General features: G+C 40.0%; 1 pseudogene; it reads right to left on the bottom strand.

Annotated features, from left to right (window-relative positions):
* Positions 1-3,091: 3,091 nt before the first annotated feature.
* LOC123815040 lies at positions 3,092-3,732 on the bottom strand (annotated as a pseudogene).
* Between the last annotated feature and the right edge of the window lie 14,586 nt (positions 3,733-18,318).

The raw sequence follows: 18,318 nt of genomic DNA, 5'->3' as shown, positions 1-18,318 counted from the left end.
CTTAACTCAAAACGGTTCAAAGACTTAAACATATGACCTAATGTTGTAAAACTCCTAGAAGAAAACAGGGAAGAGACTTCTTGACATTGATTTGAGTGATGTCAAATCACAAAAAGCACAAGCAATAAAAGCAAAAATCAGCAAGTGGCACCACCTGAAGCTAAAAGGCTCCCATGCAGCTGAAGAAGCAGCCAACAGAATGAAAGGCAGTCTGCAGACCGGGAGAAGATGCGTGCTAAGCCATATACCAGCTAGAGGGTTAAAGCCCAAATATATAATGAACTTGTACAACTTCGTAATATAAAAAAACCCAATTCAAATTTAAAAATGGGCAGAGGAACTAAATAGGCATTTAAACAGAAAATGGTGGATGGAAGCCACTCATTATCAGCAATTACTTTAAATGGATTAAATACTCTAATCGATTGAATGATAGATACTGGCAAAGTTGATTTAAAAAAACCCAAACGTGATTCAAATAGATGTTGCCTCAGAGAGACTCACTTTATTTTTTTAAAGATTTTATTTATTTATTTTTAGAAAGAGGGGAAGGGAGTGAGAAAATGAGGGAGAGAAACTTGGATTGGTTGCCTCTCGAATGTGCCCTAACTGGGGCTGAAACCCAGGCATGTGTCCCAATTGGGAATCGAACTGGTGACCTTTCAGTTTGTGACACGATGCTCAACCACCTGAGTCATGCCAATCAGGGCAAAAGAGACTCACTTTAGATCCAAAGACACAAGGAGATGGGAAGTAAAAAGGTGGAAAAGTGGGGGTGGCCCCACTCATATATGACGAAATAAGTCAAAAACTGTTGAGACAGAATGAGACATTGTCTATTAGTAAAAGAGTTAATTCATCATGAAGATATAACAAATGTAAATAAAAATGAAAACGAGATAACACTTCGCATCTACTAGCATGGTTAAAATGAACAGCAAAGGGAAATAAATGTTGGTGGGGATGTGACCCTCATGAATCATCGATCGGAATGCAGGATCATGCAGCCGCTGTTGAAAACAGTTTGGCACTTTTTCAGAAAGTTAAACATAGAATTACCATATGACCCAGCAATTCTACTGATATGTACCTAAAATTTAGGTATGTTCCTAAAAAAATGGAAAACAGGGATTCCAGTGGACATGTGTATGTGAATCTGTATAGCAACAAAAAATCCCAGTAGCCAAAAAGGGTACATAAGCCTAATTTCCATCAGCAGAAGAATAAACACATGAAATATGATAGGTACATACAATGGGATATTATTTGGCCATAAAAAGAAATGAAGTTCTGGTTACTTGTCCCAACATGGATAAATCTTAAAAATACTCTGCTAAATAAAATAAGCCAGACAGAAAATATTATATGATTTCACTGATACACAATATCCATAGGACTCAAATTCAGAAAGACAGAATGTATATGGGAGGTCACCAAGGCCTCAGGTGAGTGGAAAATGGAGAGTTACTGCTTAATGATTAGAGTTTCCGTCTGGGGTGACGAAAGGGTTTCGAACAGATCATAACAGTAATGGTAGCTGTTTTTATCGTGAATTTATTTAATGCCACAGAATCATGCACTTCACATAGTTAAAATGGTAATTTTATTTTATATATATAATTAATTTAATATATTATAGATGATTTAAACATATTATATTAATGTAATGTAGTATATTAATATTTTAAACATAGAATTATATATAATTAACACTTGTATTATATATTTTTTAATTTTACCACAATTTGAAAAATTATTTTGATCTTTTAATTTTATTTTAACATATATAACATTCCTTTATCTTTGTTATTTTATTTATTCCATTATTATTTAAGCGTGTGTGTCTGCATGCGTGCTTGAGTGAGTGCGTATGTGTATGTGTCTTGGGTTTCTCTGAGATATTTGACTTTCCCTAAATAAAAAGACTCCACTAGGGGGAGATATTTACCTAGATTATCTTTAGACCATTGATTTCATTTTTCAAAAAATTTCAAGCCTGTAAACCGTTGATATGCATACCCATACATACATACCTAAATACACATCTAAATATATATACATACATACATACATACATACATACATACATACACCTGTTGGCTTGGATGGGTACTGTGCCCATCAGCCAGGTCATGCAGTGGTTTATCATAGGGATATCTTTTACATCAAGAGACATGGACATGGAAGAAGTCCTTGTTGGAGGCAAATGTAAATTTAAGAGAAGTTCCTCTGAGGTCCTGAGGATCACCTGTCTTCACCTGTGCTGTGGGGCAAGCTCTGGTCAAGGAACTGGTTTTATTGTCTGTAGGCTTCCCATGGACATGCGTGTCCTCTCCGGGCAACTCGCTGTGGTCACCTGTGAGCACCAGATAAAGATCAGTTAAGTCTGAGCAATCAGGAGAAGGATATAAGCATTTGTATTGTTTAGGTTTTATTTTTGAAGGTTATTGGTAAGTTAATTATGGTAAACATGCATAAGCATGAATCTTAATAGTGAGGACAAATCACCAATATATAAATACCTAAAACCAAAATGTATAATAGTCACATCAGCAGCAGATCTAGCTAATGAAAACTATGATAGGAGAAACACGCAGGACATAACCAGGGGGCAGGAGAAAGTCCTAATGTACTAGTAGTTATAATGCATGTATCAATTGTTCCTCGATTTATTTATGTATTTGTGTATTTATCTGCTTATTATTTTTTAGATATGTGAAATACAACTTTATTCTGATCCTACACGAAAAGGAATGGGAATGACAGGAACAAACGAGGTCTCCCCGCCGAGGAGTGTGACGGGGCTGCAGCGGTCTTAGAGTGGAAACTCAGTGAGGAAGCACCTGCCTTCCAGGACAGCTAAGTGCGCAGGTCCAACAGATGAAGGTATTTTTAAATTGCCTCACTCTCTCCGAAGTCCACTCATCTCTGTCGGCATCCCAACGGTCAGGCACAGTTCTGCGTAGCTGTGTAATGAAGTGGCGAATGGGCTGCACCCCTGACGTCACAGGACGGTCGTCTATAAAACTAGACTCCAACGCTGGGCTCCAGCCTCCCTGTCTCACAGGTCGTCGTCCTCGGTCCTCGGTCCTCAGTCCTCGTCCGGGAGAGTGGTGGTCTGAGCCACCTTGAGGTCGTGCTCACACTGTGCAGCCAGTGCTGGGTCTGTGACAACCTCTGGTGGGGCAAGAGCAGGCATGGCCACAGACACCAAGGGAGGGTCTCCAGTTACTTTTCTAGCAAGCCAGAGGAAGGCTTTCCAAGTTGTCGTTACTTTTGGCAGAAGTGTCGTAGTGCTGAAGATTCTTCTTTCGGTGGAAGATGATTGATTTTGCCTTCACTTTCCTGTTCTGAATATCCATTTTGTTGCCACACAGCACGCTGGGGATGTTTTCCTGCACTCGTACCAGATCTCTGTGCCAGTTAGGCACGTTCTTGGAAGTAACTCTCGAAGTGACGTCAGACATGGTAACAGTGCACTGGGCTCGGATGTGGTAGCCGTCCTGTCCTGCAGCCCGCCGAACTTCTCCTGCCGCACTGTGTCCCCACGTGGAACTCGATGGGCCCTTGGTCAGTGTGGAGTGCCAGGGGGTGGACCTCCATGCTCAGGGTGGCTACATACTGCTCAAATTCACCCGTCAGATGGCGTTTCACCAATGTGGTTTTCCCAAGCCCACCGTCACCAACCAACACAAGTGTGAACTGAACGTGGGGTTCTCCTCGGGCAGCCATGATGATGTGACCTCCAGAAGCATCTCCTGGCCCGTCTGACTTCATTTGTCTATTTTATTAGTGTTTACTGTCTGTCCCTAACATATCAAGAGCTGTGTTATTTGCTATGGGGAAAACAAAGATGAATCAGATCATCTTAGCCCTCGGGTCTAATTAAAGGGAAGATAAACCATAAAATATTAAATGCCTTATCATTTCTTAAATGAAAATATGTACAAAAATCCATGGAATTTCAGCCAGGAGTAGTTTTAGGCTGAGAGGGAGAGCGAAAGTTTCACATGGAAGTTAGATTTGATTGGGCCTTGAAGAATGACCAGGAGTCTGCCACACGGAGCAGAGTGTGCCAGTCAGAGGGACAATTGTGTGCAAGTACACAGGAAAAATGAAGGCAGAATAGGTTTCTTTTTTTACTGAGTGGTAGTCTTGGCATGTATATACATTGTTTAAACATTTATCTATTGTAGGAGATTTTGTTTATTTCCAGTTTTTAGCCATTACACATTAAACTGCCATATTCGTGTACTGGACAGATATTTTGGGGGTGGACATGTTTTTGTTTCTCTGGGATAAATGCTCAGGAGGATGATTTCTGGATTGTGTAATAAGTGTACCTTTGATTGTTTTGGGAAACTATCAAACTTATTTTCCGGAGTAGCTGTACCGCTTTAAACTGTTTCCAACAATGTGTGAAAGATTCAGTTTTCCCCCATCCTTGCCAGTGCTCCAGGTTATCACTGTATTTTATTCTTGCTGTTCTGGTGGTGGGCCATGGTATGTCCTCGTGGTCTTAATTTGCATTTCCCTACTTGCTCTTGATGTTGAATATGTTTTCATGTCCTTATTTGCCATCAGAATATTCTCTTTGGTGAAATATCTCATGCCTTTTGCTTATTTTCTAATTGGATGGTTTGTTTATTTTTTTAAAAGATTTAATTTATTTATTTTTAGACAGAAGGAAAGGGAGGGAAAGAAACATCAATGTGTGGTTGCCTTTCATGTGTCCCCTACTGGGGACCTGGCCTGCAACCCAGGCATGTGTTTTGACTGGGAATTGACCAGGGGCCTTTTGGATTGCTCAGCTTTGTTTCTGTGGGACAGTCTTCATTTCTCCTTTATATCTGAAGGATAACTTTGTTGCACAGAGTATTATTCACTGCTATTTTTAAGATTTTATTTATGTATTTTTAGAGAGAGGAGAAGGAAGGGAGAAAGAGAGGGAGAGAAATATCAATGTGTGGTTGCCTCTCACGTGGCCCCCACTGGGGATCTGGCCCACAACTCAGGCATGTGCCCTGACTAGAAATTGAACCAGCGACCCTTTGGTTCACAGCCCACACTCAATCCACTGAGCTACACCAGGCAGGGCTAATTTTTATCTTTCAACACTGACTCTGTCATTCCACCATCTCCTAGCCTCTAAGGTTTCTGCTAAGAAATCTGCTGATAGCCTAATGAGGGTTCCCTTGAATACACTTTTTTTCCTCCTGGCTGCCTCTAGGATTCTTTCTTTTTTCCACCTTCACATACTTTCCTTACAATATAATGTGTAATTGTTCTATTTTATTATTAATAATTGTTGTTAATCTCTTACTGCACCTAATTTATAAATTAAATTTTATCATAAATATGCATGGACAGGGAAACCATAGTATATGTAGGGTTTGGTACTATAGGATTCTTTCTTTATATTTGATTTTTGATAGCTTTATTATAATGTATCTTGGAGAAGGTCTTTTTCCATGGAGATAATAGGGTGATCTGTTAGCTCCATGAACTTGGTTGTTCAAGTCTCTTCCCAGGTTTGGGAAGGTCTTAGCTATTATTTCTCCAAATAAACTTTGTCTCCTTCTCCCTCTCATGTCCTTCTGGAATCCAGATTATTCTGCATCATTTGCAGAGCTCATTTTTGAGCACTGTGTGGCTGTGTAAAATGACAAACCAAAGAAGTCAAAGTCAGCTTTGAGGATGTCTTCAGGATTAGCACGACGTGGATGAGAACTGTTATGGCCTTGGAAGCCGGCAGAATTGCCTTTGATATGTGATTGGGTTCATGCAAGATCCTCTTCTCCATTCATCTCAGAGCATTTATGCTCCAATTTTAAGTGGGAATAACTTACTCCTCTCTTACATGCCTTAGAATTTCATGGGTTCCAAAGACTGTGATGTTCTATGTGCCTTATGGATTGTAATTTTTAGACTTCTCCTAGGAGGTAGACATGTGATTATATGTCTTACCAATGAGGAAATTTCAGTAGAGACCACATGGTAAGAAAAAGTAGGGAAGAATTTAGAAATATTTTGCTCTACTATCCTTAGCTTTAACAATAGCATTGTAATTATTACATAATGCTTCTATTTAATGAGTTTGTGCATCATTGTGCCTGGTCCATTGTGGGTTTTCATACAATGAAGGTCCCTCTTCTCCACCAAACCCCAAGGAAGGGAAGATTTTTTCCACCTAAGTTCAAGCACAGGATGAAGAAGGAATGGATATAAGGCAAGAAGACAAGTTTCAGGCTGCAGCACTAAGATTTCATTCCTCATCTGTAATTACTGTGCTCCCAGCTCTAAGATGTTTCCAAGGTGGTGATCAAGGTAGTGACTAAGGAGAAAGCACAGTGAGTTCTACCGGGAGCCTTTCAAACTCCATCTAGCTGTTCCAAGAGATCCTATCATCCTAACCTCTGTCACATTCTTCTCTGCATAGTAATGAGCTTTCCCCAGGTGAAACATGGCTTATCATGATCCATAACCTGGAGAGCAGCCGTGGTCCAGCGAGCAGGGCCCTCGGGAAATGTACCTTTCTGCTCCTCATCCGGGAATCAGCCACCTGCTAGCCAAGTCCCCATGATGTGAGTAAATTTGAAGGTAACTACTCTAGCAACCCTCGAAGTAGCCTGAGTAGGAGTCAATGTTTTCTTTATTCTTGCAGTTCAGAAACTTAGGTTCGAAGATGGGAAATCAATTGTCCACAGTCCAAGACTGAACTCACAGCGGGACCATGAATGACCTCATGGATATCTGACCCTAAAGCGTATGACTTTTTCTCTGTTCTTCTGTGCTGAAGTGACTGGCTCTGTCCTTCCACCTTCCTGTGTGAGTTCCTGAGTTCTACCTGCCATGCTAGCCAGAGTACAAAAGGCAGCGATATCCTGCTGGTTGTGTCTACCCACCCCTCAAATCTCCCCTCCCAGGTAATGAATGACATGTCTCTTGAAGGAGGCAGAGGGCAGCCTTCTGGAGAAAATCTAGATCCAGAACAAATGAAGGTGAAATTGCAGTAACATCCCCAAATTCTGCAGGTCCTCAAGAGACTCTTTTATTTAATCCACTGGTATTACTATAGAATCTAGTTAGAGGATGAGAGGAGAAGTAGAAATTGAAAAAGTTATTCTCCTTGAATAAAATTCTGAAGTCGAGGAGAGGAGAAGACATGCAAGCAGACATACAGAACGTGACGTGACATGATGCAAACTTCTGGAGAAGTCCTCTCATAATTGAGAACAAGAAGTGGTGATAGTTGCATTTTGGGTGAAGCAACGTGATTATCAATGCCATCCAGAAGAGAGTAAAGATTTTTCCATGCAGGCTACAGTGGAGAAAAAAAGCATGTGTCCAAAAACTCAAATTCAGAAGCATTCCAGTGAGTTCAAATCAGTCACTTCAACTAAGTGTGTGCTATGAAGTGTAGGGAGCCCTGTGGGAGAGTGACAGGAGACGACAGTGGAAATGGAGTCTAAGATCTGAACGTGAAGGACAGTGAAGGCTGCGCTGACATCTTGGCTAGGATGCTGTGGCCGTGATGCCAGAGGGGGTTTAGTGAGCATCTTTGTGCGAGAAAAATGACTTGCTATTACTGCGAAGGATGGATGTGTATGTGTGTGTAAGAAATGCAGAACGTTCAATGGGAAAGCTATGGCAGCAATCCCGGAGCAGGTGGTAAGGGCTGAATCTTCACACTGGCGGGTGCGATAGAAGCGGTGGTGCGTATGAAAGGTGGTAGGTGCCTATGGACCTATTAGAAACCACATGTTACTGATTAGCAATCAAGTGAAGAAAGAAAAGCATTCTGCAGTGTCGCTCACGGGCTTGGGTTTTATAGTGGAGATAACCCTTCCGCCGCCATTTTTAGTCGTTTTTTTTGTTTGTTTTCTCTGCACTAAGTCTTTGGCCTCTAATGAGAGCACAAGTGAAGTGGACCCCACAAGGCATAAACTAAGCTCATATTTACAGAATCAGAAGGACAGCAGCGTAACAAGGGTGAGGAGAAAGACATTGGTCCAACCCTGTCTTTCCATAGGTCGGAAAAGTGACACTACGGAAACATGACTGCTGGAGGTGTCCAGAGAGTGGCAGCAGCTGTGTTTCCTCTTTTCCCCTCCCAAGTGTCAGAGAAGTGGGCCTGCGGCACAGGTGGACGACTGCGATGCTCCATGTTATCTCATAGGCACAGGAAGCACGCTTATGGGAAAAATCGTACAGCTCGAGGTGGGCATCTGTCTTAGCCTTCAGGTCACACTAGGGAGACCTTGCTCTTCCATCCTATCTAGGTTGGAACCTATGATTGAGGATTTCCGGGGAGAGGAGCAAACAGGATCTCAAGGTGTAGTGACAGATTGCTCTCAGGAGTCAACTAAACCTGTTCCAGTCCTAATGCTCATATGAGAGGGGACCCAAAAAGCCCCAGAATTTATAACAATTGTGTATTTATTCTTACATGCTTACACTTCAGTCACCTTCAAAGTACTCTGCATTTGATGCAGTACACCTAACAAGATTTTTCCAGTGCTCAAAACAGTTTTTGACTTCGTTGATTTTGATGTCTTTTAGTGCTTCTGCCGTTCTTGTTCACCTCTTCCACATTGGCAAAACATTTTCCTTTGAGGACTTTTTTCATTCGGGGAAACAAAAACAAGTCACTTGGGGTGAAATCAGGTGAATAGGAAGGGTAGGGCATGGGGGTCATGTTGTTTTTGGTCAAAAATGGCTGAACACTCAGCACAGTGTGGGCCCATGTGCTCCTACATCATCCATCATGAAATGGGCAAACGCATGGAAAGTCTTCAAAAACAATTCCCCGAAGCCGAACACAGTAATGCCAGTTGGTACACTGATGCAGATGAGTTCCTAGGACACTCACCTCCCCTCATGGGGGTGGGTGGTGGGGGGAAGCCTGTGCTACAAGGGGTCTGCCCTTCAAAAGATAATTTCTGCTTTATTTTGGATTCCACCCTCCCCCACTCCCATACATCAAGATTCTTCTTCTCTGAAGTGAGGTCATAATATGTATACCCTGCAGTTGTTATGGGAAATCTAGTAAGAAAATGACTAAGCACTCTGTAGGAATGCTTTTGTCTCATTAACCACATCAGAAATACATAGGAAATGCCTTCAATCTGTAGAAGGAGGCCTTCAATCATTCTGTATTACAGGCCAGTGGTTTTCAAAGTGTGAACAAGAAACTCCTCCCTGGACAAGAAACATCAGCATCCTGGAACTTGGGAGCAATGCTAATTCTCAGGCTCTACCGCAGAATCAAAAACTGGAGGCAAGGCCCAGAAATCTGTGTTGTAGCAGTCCCTCCAGGTGTTCCTGATGCACCTTAAAGTTTGATATTCACGGCTATGGGCAGATTGCGGGCTTGGGGGCTGGGAACCGTCTTCAAGGGTGATACTGCTTCTGTCCATCTGTCCTTAAGTGTGTGTTTTGGACTCACCCTCCCTTGTGTCTGGCCTCTCTCTGGTTTGCTTCCCTACCGTGGAACTGCCGGTGCTGTGGAGGTGTGGTGCCTTTCCAAACACTGTTGCGTGGAGGGAGAGTGCCAAGCAGCAAGAAGACTAACACCAAAATAAGGCCCTTTGCTTTAATGAAAACTGGGGATCCTGTGTCAGGAGACAGAGGATAGAATGCTCAAACAGTAGTGCTAGTGTCAGCCTTTGCTATAGTCGACGCAGATGCTGCAGATGCCGCAGATGCCGCAGATGCCGCAGATGCTGCAGAAGCCCCAGGTGCTGTAGCTGCCCCGGCTGTGTTAGATGACTGTGTTTGGGTTTCTGATATACCTGTAGTCTCTGAGCCCTCGGAGCCACCGCCGCCACCACTGCTGCCACTGCCGCCACTACAGAGAATAGGATTGAGCTCTTTGCCATTCAGAACGCAGCACGTTTTTTCCTTGCTGCACATTCCGGTAGGGGGCACTATCGGCACCTCTCCAGCTCTGCATTTGGCCCTGCAGTTTCCACTTTTGTTTGCACACTTTTTCACATACCAGTTACCTGCATAAAGGAATTACGTAGAGCATGTAAATCAGAGCTCTGTCACAAAAGATAAAGATAATAACAGTTTCTTCAACACTGATTAATCAAGTCCCTTACCAGTTGCTTTATCATGCTTTTCCTAATCACGAAGACCTGCTGTGAGGATTAAATGAGGTTTTATAAATATATACACATGTGTATGAGCCTTTCTGAAATCAAGTTTCTCTATATAAATACATGCCAGGTGTCTATTTCCCATTATTTCAAGTGGTAAAATATATAACATACGATTACTTATGAATACAAAACCCCTACTCAGTTTCAGAAAATGTAACTAAGACACACAGTAACACCTAAATAGAAGTAAAAAAACATATAATTTTAAAATATAATCTCAAATAATTGCTCTAGTGCTTCTCACTGTCCCACAAACACACACAGCTTTTGTTGATACTTCCTGAGATTTTCAAAATGTCTTTACATGTTTCTGAGGTCCTACAAGTTATTTGAAACTCTGGATTTGTCTTATATATTGTCTTGTTAAATATAATTTTAGGTATATATCTATATGTGGATACATAGCTATAACTATATATTATTGAGATATAAATACATGCTACGAAAGTTTGGAAATGAAAAACCAAAAGCCAGTCTACTAGCAATAGATTCATTAGGGCAATGGTTTGCAGGATACATACTGTACACATATATAGTAAATGTTCTCATCACATGGTATATAACACACAGAAGGCCCTGAAGAGATGCTGGAATTCTTTCTCACCTTGTCCTGTGTTGCTTAACTCACTTCCCTCTATTCAACCAACAAATGTATGATGAGTGTCTACCATGAGTGTCTACCAAATGTATGAACCCTGCAAGATGATGGGAATAAACGATGAACAGAAAGGCCAGTGCTGAGAAGCTTACACTGGGGAAGCGGGGAAAGAAAAGAGACAGGTAAATGAATAAATAAAGTGACTACAGCTTGTGGTTAGTGCCACAAACTGAAAAACAAACAAACAAACAAACAAACAAACAAACAAACAATGTGATGTAGCAGAGAGCAATCATTTTTTAGTTCTCTTACCCTACTACTATTATTCCTTAACTGCATAATCCTCCTCTGAGGATTAAATGAGACTTTCGTAAATAATATTCAGACTAAAATGCTTCTGCACAGCAAAAGGTTTGCATTTCCAGTGCCTCTAGATCCTGGGTTAGACTTAGATCATTTTACCGAATAATCCTGAATTGCTTGTGTTTGTCTAGAGAGGGAACTGAGGGGTTTTCTCAGGCCTTTGGTTTAGAAAGGGTGCACCGTGTGAGTACGTGATGTGCCCCATCGATGTTCTAGAGACAAGAGGGAGAAATCATGCAATCTAAGCCCACAGAATTTCAAGGATGTGAGATATCTGAACCATTTTGAGGCACCCCTCATACTGTTATTAATTTCCTCTTGAACCCAGTTCTGCAAATTCTAGAGAACATGAAGCACCATCTATAGAGGCAGCTGTTGAGTTATTATACAATACAATCTCTACCCATTGAGAAACTACCGCAAAAGAGTTTGTGCCATATATAAAATATGGGGATTAGTCCAATGTGAAAAGCAGAGTAATAAACCTGTAAAAGAAGTTTCAATTATTTAAGTTAATTTAAAATTATTTCAGCTCACTATTCAAGAAAAATTGTTAAAAGTGGCAATTCTCTCAAAAGTGACATAAGCAAAGAAGCAGACTATGAAAATGCTGATGAGTTTGCTTTCATTAAAGCTAGGAAAGGAAAATTATAATAAATTCTGATATGAGTAATATAAAATATTTAAACTTAAAAACAAAACAAAAAACTCTGTAAGCATGGTGAATACACTAACACGGAGAACTTTCTAAGTTAGTGGAAGGATGTAAAGGAAACACCAATAGATTTGACAACATGAAAATGAAATTTTTGTGCCTCAAATCAATAAACATTTTTAGAAGTAACCAATATATTAGAAAATATTTGCAAAAAAAAGGAAATAGAAAGTTTGAAAATAGTAACACACTAACGGTATCACTTGGCAATACATTCTTGTTTCCTTTATTACCTTGTGACCAAGCGTTGGAACTTCTGAATTTACCTGTACAAGCAGAGAACCCTACCACGATATGTTAACAGGGTCACACAATGTTATTTATCATAGAGACACACTGGAAAAACAATCCAAATGATAAACAATGAGGGATTCTCCAAGTGAACATTACTACACAAATAAATACATGACAAAAAAAGTAAGCATCTACTGCAAATTGTATGTTCTAGGAATATTTAAAGGCTGGGGAACCTTTCCCTGGTACATTCTTAAATTTAAAAATGGCAGATTACAAACTTGCTCCTCAGTTGGCCACAGTTTAAAAACCATAAGCAGTGATGAAATGGCGGCCAATTTCTTTATTCCTAAAATGTTTCCAGTGTTCCTGTCTCAATTTTGTAAATACAGACTATAGAATTCATTCAAAAGAAGGAGGGCTTCCTCAAGGAAAGCTAAAATTGGACACAGGACTTCAGGCAGTCTTGAATCCCCCTTGCCCCATTCACTCAGAATATTTTTCTTCCCTTTTCTACCTTATGGTTCTATAGATATTTAGAAATAACTTTCCCCTCTCTGTTAATCACATCTAAGAATTGTTGTTGTTGTTTTTTTTTAAAAGGGAGACCTTCTGTGTAAGACCAAGACAACTGGGAGAAGTAACAGAGTAGTTACTTAAGGAGGTGACAGCTGCTGCCCCACACAGGGCAGTGAGGTGGAGCTGGACAGAGCCGGCCCTCAGGGATAGTCCCGAGGGAAGTTTGGGAGGTCAGGATCATCTCTGTCCTCAGCTTCTCATCATCCTCCCTCAACTCCCAGCAAGGACACTGCTGCACCGCAAGAGCCTTGGGGTCTCTTAGAGGAGTGTGGGAGAAGGGAGGCAAATCCCAGTCCCTTGTGAGAGCCCTGCCCCCGCCCCCCCATCACCAGTTTGATAACAGGGACTCCATGGGCAGGACCCTGTTCTCCACTGACGTTTCTTCTTCCCCAAGATTCTATTTACCTGAGACCAACTGGGCCAGGAGCAAAAAAATTGCAAGAGCGAGTAATAGGTACTTCATGGCTCCTGAAAGGCAGTAGGCAGGCAGTGGGTGCTCTGGAGTCCAGAACTCTATGCAGCGTGACCCTGAGCACAGGTCTTTATTGTCCTCCCCAGGTGGGGTTGGGCTCGGCCAGTGAAGCAGGAGGATATAGGACACGGTGTCAAACAGGACTTTAGTCCATTGGTCAGCGGCTTCATTGAGGCATCACTCTTTAAGAGCCCTATTTTAGGTATGCCTTGGGGGGAAGAGAAAGAGAAGAGTAGGTGCAAGGTATGTCAACTTGGAGAGGAAGACACAGGAAGAATTTATGCTGATTTCCTCAAGGCTGGGTACTCCTACCTGTTTCCCACTGTCCCCTGTGTTGGTTCCACCAGAGTGTTTCTGTTACCGCACCGTGACAATCTGTTCACCTGCATGTCTCTCCCCGTAAAAGGAAATGTATTTTCTGAACACTGATTAGATATTACTCTTTTTCTTTATATTAGCTCTGGGCATGGGGGAGCACCTAAGCAATTGTTTGTTGAATGGAGAAATACTTTGCTGGTAATCTGGCAGTTTAGAATGTGTTTCTTAAGGAAATGGTGCTCAGAGATGTCTGTACACGGATGTCTTCAAGCCCCCACTTGAGTTCAGCGATAGCACGTCATAAAGTGAAGTGTGCCATGTGATTCAATGCTGTGTATCTCTTAAGAGTGCAGCAGATTCTGTCTTTCTAAACATATTTTTGAGTGAAAAAGCAGCATTGCAGTGCAACATTTTTAGTAATGATTCTAATTTATGTAAGGGTGTTATGTGTGTTGTATGGAAGTAAGTGCATTAACTAAAAGACTGAGGCAGATGTCATGCTAATAATAGTGTTCTGAATGAGTTTGAGTCAGGCATTCACAGAGGATTTTTGTGTTGTTAAACTTTTTTTGTGAGTGGCCCTGTGGGTTGTGAATGGAAGCCTTAAGGTCATAGAGATTTTACTCTGTGTGAGTAGTTTCAATTTTCCTTTTTAAAAATTAGTAAGACATGCCCTGGCCAGTTGTGGCTCAGTGAACTGAGCACCAGCCTGTGAACCAAAGGGTTGCTGGTTTGATTCCTAGTCAGGGCACATGCCTGGTTTGCGGGCCAGGTCCCCAGTGGGGAGTGTGCGAGAGGCAACTACACATTGATGTTTCTTTCCCCCTCTTTCTCCCTCCCTTCCCTTCTGTCTAAAAATAAATAAATAAAATCTTTAAAAATAAAATAAAATTAGTGAGACATAATTGATGTACATGGAAATCCATTAATTATTATATACAATATAATGAGTTTGACAAATTATGCCTTTGTGAAACCATCACCAGAATCAACATTCTGCATATACCTCTTCACCTTTCTCATACCCAGACAACTCTGATCTGCTGTTTCTCCCTATAGCTTTATTGCATTTTCTAGAATATTCTGTAAAGTAAGTCATACAGTATGCATCCTTTTCTGCCTGGCTTCTTTTGTCTAGGGCAATTATTTTGAGATTCATCCATGTTGTGTGTATTAATAGTTTATTTTTTTCTTGCCTCCTATTCTTTTTTATAGATTTGTGAGACAATCTTTAATTCAGTCACTTCTTAATAGACATTTTTTGCTTACAAAAAAAAATAAAGCTGCCATTGCTCATTTGTGTGCAAATCTTTGGACAAATGCTTTTATTACTCTTTGGTAAACACCTAAGTGTGGAATGACGGAGTGACAGAGCAGGTGTACAAGTTCTGTCCAGAAAGTATCCAGTCACATGCTATGCAAAAGAGAGACATTTATTGAAGGTACAAGATACAAGAAACATTGCACATAGAACCATTATACCTCAGTCCCCCTCAAAGTAGGCACCATGGGACCTCACATAATTCTCCCAGTGTCTCTTCCACTGTTCACAGCACTCTACAAAATCCTTTGTGATACATGAACAGGCACATTGTTGTGATGAAGCTGCCAATCACCAGTTGCCCATAGTTGTGGCTGTTTTCATCATATTGCATCTCTTAACTGACGAAGGACATTGAGGTGGTGCTTCTCATAGATTGTTTAGATCGGATTGCATGAGGAGGCAAAGCACATCTACCTATATTTCCCTCTTGACCAGAACTTCCTTGACTGTTTCATTTGTTGTGCTTTTTAGTTTGATGTAGTCCACTTTTATCTTTTTGCTTTTGTTACCTGTACTTTTGGTGTCATGTCTATGAAATCACTACCAGGACCATAACATTTTCCATATGTTGCTACTAGGAGTTTTATAATTTCTTATATTGAAGTCATTCATCCATTTGGAATTGATTTTTGTGTATGGTGCAAGAGTCCAATTATATATTTCTGCACAGGGATATCCCATTTTTTCAACATTTGTTGAAGAGACTATTCTTTCCTCATTGTGTATTCTTTGCACCCTTGTTGACTATAAATATATGTGGACTTATTTAGGGGCTTTCTACTTTGTTCCATTGTTCTATATGTTTGTGTTTATGCCAGTACTATACCGTTTTAATTACTGTGGCTTTGTAATATATTTTGAAATCAGAAAGTGTGATACCTCCAGCTTTGTTGTTCTTTTCTCCCTCAAGATTGGCTTGGCTGTTTGTGGTCTTTTGTTAGTGCCATATGAATTTTAGAAAAGTTTTTTTCTACTTCTGTGAAAAATTTTCATTAATATTTTGATAGGGATTGCATGGAATATGTAGATTCCTTAGGGTGGCATTGGGCATTTTAGCAATATTATTTTTTTCCAATCCATGAACATGGGATATTTTTCCACTTGCATCTTTTTAAATTACTTTCATTCATGTTGTTTATAATTTTGAGGATGCAACATTTTCACCTTCTTAGTTGTTTATTCCTAAGCATTTTATTCTTTTTGGTGCTATTATAAGTGGGATTGTTTCCTACTTTCTTTTTCAGATAGTTCATTGTGTATACAAATTAAACTAATTTTTGTATGTTTATTTTGTATCCAGCAACTTTACTGAATTCATTTATTAGTTCTAACAAGATTTTATTGGTGTTCTTAGGATAGCATACATGGAAAATTATGTCCTTTGCAAACAGGCAATTTAACTTCTTTCCCATTTGGATGCATTTTATTTCTTTTTGTTGCCTAATTGCACTATCTAGGCACTCCAATACAATTTCATTTCATTTTATTTTTATATATTACCATTTGTTACTTTTATGTCCCCCTACCCCCTGCAGTCACCACACTGTTGTTCATGTCCAAAAGTTCTTTTTCTTTTTTGCTCAATCTCTGCACCCCCTAACTGCCCACCCCCATCCAGTACTATTTTAAATAGAAGTGGTGAGTGTGGGCATCCTTAACTTGTTCCTGATCTTTGAGGAAATGTTTTCAGTTTTTCACAAGTAAGTATGATGTTAACTGTTGGCTTTTCAAATGTGGCTTTATCATGTTGAAGTACCTTCCTTTTATTTCTAGTTTGTTGAGAATGAAAGGGTCTTGAATTTTGTCAAATGTTTTTTATGCATCTTTTGAAATGATTTTATGGTTTTAATCCTTAATTCTGTTACTGTGGTGTATCATATTAATTGATTTTTGTATGTTGAACCATCTTTGCATCCCAGGGATAAATCCCATTTGGTTATTGTGTATGATCCTATTGTGTAAAATTCAACATGCTGTTGGATTTTATTTGCTAGCATTTTGTTGAGAATTTTTACATCAATATTTATCAGAGATATTGACCTGTAGTTGTTTTTTTTTTTAATCCTCACCTGAGGACATGCTTATTGATTTTAGAGAGAAGGGAACGGATGGAGAGAGAGAGGGAAAGAAACATTGATGTGAGAGAGAAACATTGATCAGTTGACTCTCGTACACACCCCTTGACTGGGGACTGAACTCACAACCCAGGCATGTACCCTGACCAGAATTGAATATATGACCTTTTTGGTTTATGAGGTGACACTCCAACCAATGTAGCTATACCAGACAAGGCTGGCCTGTAATTTTTTGTTTGTTTGTTTGTTTTACAGCATCTTTGTCTGGCTTTGGCATCAGGCAATGCTGGCTTCATATAATGAGTTTGAAAGATCCTTCTCTTTAACTTTTGGAAGAGTTTGAGAAGAATTGACATTAATTTTTCTTTAAATGTTTGGTAGAAATCAACAGCTTTGTGAAAACATCTGTTTCTGTTTTTTTCTCTGTTGGCAGGGTTTTGATTATTGCTTCAATCTCCTTAGGCATTATTTGTTGTTCAGATTTTTTAATTTGTTCATAATTCAGTCTTGGTAGGTTGTATGTTTCTAGCAATTTACATATTTTGTCCAGGTTATGCAATTTGATGGCATGCCATTGCTCACAGTAATCTCTTCTAATCTTTTGTATTTCTGTGTTATCAGTTAATTGTGTCAATATGAACCCTCACTCTTGGTTTTTTGGTTAGTCTATTCACTTTAAATATTTAGGTTCCAATTTTGCATGTATATGTATTTGGGTGTGTATATATTTACAATTGTTATGTTTTCTTAATTATAATTGATCCCTTTTTCACTACATAGTGATCTTTTGTCTCTTATGACTGATTCTGAGTGAAAATCTATTTTATCTGATGTAGGTGTAGTTACTCTTGCTCTCTCTCGCTTACCATTTGCATGGAACTTTTTATTCCATCCCTTAATTTTCAGCCTATATTTTTCCTAAAGCTAAAATGAGTCTTCTTTTGGCAGCATATTGTTGGCTTTTTTTTTTTTTTGGCTTACTTAGCCACTTTGTGGAGAGTGGAGAATTTCATCCACTTATATTAAGTAATTATTGATAGATAAAATAAAGATGTATTATTCCTATTTTGTTAATTGTTTTCTGAGTGTGTTTAGGTCCTTTGGTTTTTGCTTCCTCTCTTTCTGTTTTCCTTTGTGATTTCTTTTTTTTGTAGGGAGGATGCTGTAATTCCTTTCTCTTTATCTTTTGTGCATCTACCATGTTGGGAACCACCTTGCCTGGTTTCAGAAGCTGTAAACTCCCATGGCTAAGGCTGAGTAAAGGACCTTGGGACTATCAGCCACTAAGGAGATAAAGCTTATCTTCCTGGCTGGGGTGCTGCCTCTGCCCCCTTTACTTCACCTTGCCTGGCCCCAGGTGGATGACTGGTTAACCAATGACGAGTAAGATTCTTCAATGGAGGGGCGACCTAAGACAGGTACAGTAATGAAGGGCCCCTCAGGAAAGGACTTGGGGGACTATAGAAAAAGAGGG

The sequence above is a fragment of the Phyllostomus hastatus genome, unplaced genomic scaffold, assembly GCF_019186645.2.
Source record: "Phyllostomus hastatus isolate PE091 unplaced genomic scaffold, TTU_PhHast_1.1 phas_contig_17, whole genome shotgun sequence".
NCBI classification, from domain to species: Eukaryota; Metazoa; Chordata; class Mammalia; order Chiroptera; family Phyllostomidae; genus Phyllostomus; species Phyllostomus hastatus.
This window is presented reverse-complemented; position numbering and strand designations above follow the sequence as displayed.